Genomic DNA, 3,331 nt, shown 5'->3' on the forward strand with positions numbered 1-3,331 from the left:
GAGGGTTCTAGAGGGGAGGAGGGTAGGGGGATGGGTTAGCCTGGTGATGGGTATTAAAGAGGGCACATTCTGCATGGAGCAGTGGGTGTTATGAACAAACAATGAATCATGGAACACTACATCAAAAACAAATGATGTAATATATGGTGATTAACATAACAATACAAAATTAAAAACAAAGAAACAAACAAATATCTTTTTTAAAAAAGCTCCTCAAGCTTTCCCAATTTCCACTTTGGCTGGCTCCTACTGCCTTAGTCTCTGCAATTCCAAACCCAAACTTCCCCTATGTTGTTTACATGTCTGCAGACACATGGGGCCATTGGAAGCTGAGACAGAGAAGAACAGAGAAATTATAAAAATTATCCAAGAGAGACTCAAGAAACCGCAAGCTCTAGTTCTACTACTTCTCTGTCCTTATTCTGTGTATGAATTACTCTATAGTCAATTTACTTTTAAGTAAGCAAGTTTGCACAAACTGTTACCAACAAATATTAAATAAATCAAATCATCAACAAATTTTAAATACACCTAATTGTGATATGGTACTGAAACGTATTTATTTCCATCTGATCATTTAAATGGCACTTCAGATTCTCTTGGCAAATGGCAGTCAATAATGAGAAAAATTATTTCTAATAAGAGTGTTACACATGTGGTCAGCAGCACCTGAAAACTGGAGAAGAAATGAAGTTGGGTAGAAGCCATTTAAGTTCAGACATTTCACCACACACTGCCTCCAAGTCTTCAATACTTATGTACGTATTTATCTATTTCTTGAATCAACCACCACTAACACCCACTACATGTCAGACATGGTTCTACTTGTTTTATTAATGTTAAGTATCATTTAATCTTTACAACGATCTATGAAGTGGGATTATTATCATCCCCAATTCTCAATCAGGAAACTGAGATGCAGAATGGTTTAGGAACACAGCTCATAAGGGGCAGAGCTACGATCAGCTTGGCTCTGGACTCCATGCTTTAAATCACTATGCTTAGTCTCCAGGAACCTGTAAAAAGTGCAAGTCTTAACCCCAAACCTTGGCTTTCCCCACCCTCCCGTCCCTAGGTGGCCCCAGCTTCCAGGGGCATTCTCTCAATTCCTTTACCAGTTCACACTCCTTCCCTGCTCTAAGTGAACACCCTCCCACATCCCCGTTTTGTTCTTAGCCTTCTGTTCTCAGGTTAACCCTACTGCCTAAATTACAAACTCCAGTGCTCCCTGCATTTCTCAGTACTCAAAGCAAAACTGTAATTATGTATTTCATGGGTAATTATCTGCTTCCAGTCTTTTCCAACCAGGTGGTGATATGTCAGACACCGTATCTGTCCTATTTATCGTGTGTTCCCAATCGCTGAATACCCACCACCCACCCAAATGAAAGGGCCTACCACAAAGTACACTCTCAACAATTTCTGTTGAATGAACGAATGACTGAAGTACACTCCAGCCTAGGGCTTTCCGATTCGGGACACCTATCTGTGCTCACAAAGCTGTCCCCACTACAGCCCTAGAATGTAGACTCCTGTGGCATACACACAAGAGCTCTGGAAAGTACTGGCTCTGCACACCGGTATTACGTGGCCCTGGGCTGACCAACTACCCCCCAAAACACACCTTGACTGACCTGATCTCCGGTGCACAATGGGGACCCTGACATCCCCAGTGGAATGTAACCTATTCAAGAGGGAGAACCTGAACTCCTCCTCCCCTATCCACACTAGACTTACTTGCTTCTCCTCGGTCTTCCATAAAGACTTTAGCCTCAAGGAGGCCAAGACCCCGTCTGCCTGGTTCAGGCCGGATTCCCAGTCACGCTGTCCCCAGGCCTGGTGTACAGCACAAGTGAGATAATTATCGGCTCCATCAATGAAGCCCCGCCCTGGGCACTTCACAGGTGCCAAAGGAGGGTCGCAGGAGGTAACGACTACCTTTTGGCGAACAAGCGTGTTCCGGAGACACAGGCCCGCCTCCCACCAGACCCCAGCCCCCTGGGGACGCCGGTCCCTGACCCCGCGCCCGGCAGTCACCTCTGCATAGGGAAGCATTATCGCAAGTGCCGGGCACTTCCTCGTCCTCTGTGTCTGTCGAGGAGGAAAAGCAGGAGCTGAAAGAGGGCGTCCTCAGGCTACTGGCCAAGGCAGTGGAGGTACCGGTGTACTGCGCTCACCAGGAACAGCTAAACGGGGTCCACAGACGCCGGGGGAACAAGCCAGCCTCCGAGAAGGAAGGACGGCTTGGTTCCACCGCGCTCAGCTGGCGCCGCTCAGAGACGTCACCCACGTCAGCTGCCCTAACAACCTTCCCTTCTCATTGGCGCCTCTGCCCAGGCCCTCACTGGAAAATTTCGCAGTCCCCTGGCACCGCGGCGGGGTCCCTGGATAAAAAATGTAGCCCCGCCCACTATACCCGTTAGGCGGCGGGGGCGGGGGGGTGGCTGAAGTAAACTGAAATGGACGCAAAGGTCCGCCGCAATGCATTCGGGGAATTGTAGTCATCGGTGGGCGGGGAGTGCACCGGGTTTCTTCTTGTGGTGAGAATATCTTCCAACTGTCATTCAAGGGGAGGAAGAGCTACAAGATCTTCAGCATTAGGGCGAAGCGCAGAGAATCCAGCTGGAGGAAACAACTGTTAGTGTTAACAGTTACTCGGGGCTCAGTCTCAACCACTGAGCAAATGTTCATGGAGCGCTGACTGGGCCAGGAGCTGTGCTAAGAAAGGGCTTTGCGCACATAATCGCCTTTCAAATGTGGAGGAAGGAATGTGCAGAAAACTGGTACAATGCAAAACTGTGTAGTAGTGAAAGCCAACTAGAGCTGCCAGTTACAAGCATCAATGGCTGAAGTTAAGAAACATAGTGAAAGAAGGGAATAGAACATTTTTATAAAGTTCAAACCAAGCAAAACGAATATTTAGAGAAAGGCACATATATGATAAAATACTGTACAGTAGAAGAAAGGAATGGAGGGGGGAAACAAGCACCACAGTGACCTTCAGGGAATGGGGAGGGTAAGGATTGCAGAGGCACCTGAAGTATTTCTCAAGTTGCGGTGGTTCACATGTGTTTCATTATTATGCATATTTAAGATACTTCTTATATATATATATTTTGTACTGCACTTCTTAGAAAACATTTTCTAGAAAAATAAAAACGTGTATTTGTATGTTCCATTTCTCTGCCTGGAGCACTGAATGGATCTACTCAAACGTTAAAAAGCTTGGATCACACACACACACACACACACACACACACACACACACACACACACAAGCACAATAACAATAAAAAGCCAGTGTACGTATCTTAGAGCAAGATCAGATATC

General features: G+C 46.4%; 1 long non-coding RNA gene across 2 annotated transcripts; it reads right to left on the reverse strand.

The window, feature by feature from the left end:
- Positions 1-518: 518 nt before the first annotated feature.
- LOC113932838 lies at positions 519-2,431 on the reverse strand. 2 transcript variants are annotated; one of them, XR_003523143.2, is made up of 3 exons: positions 2,038-2,431; positions 1,738-1,836; positions 519-676 (listed from the first exon to the last, which is right to left on the reverse strand). It is a non-coding gene; the product is annotated as an uncharacterized LOC113932838 (long non-coding RNA). The 2 variants fall into 2 exon arrangements; XR_003523144.1 differs by lacking the exon at positions 519-676 and adding an exon at positions 690-1,016.
- Between the last annotated feature and the right edge of the window lie 900 nt (positions 2,432-3,331).

The sequence above is a fragment of the Zalophus californianus genome, chromosome 10, assembly GCF_009762305.2.
Source record: "Zalophus californianus isolate mZalCal1 chromosome 10, mZalCal1.pri.v2, whole genome shotgun sequence".
In the NCBI taxonomy this organism is placed as follows: domain Eukaryota; kingdom Metazoa; phylum Chordata; class Mammalia; order Carnivora; family Otariidae; genus Zalophus; species Zalophus californianus.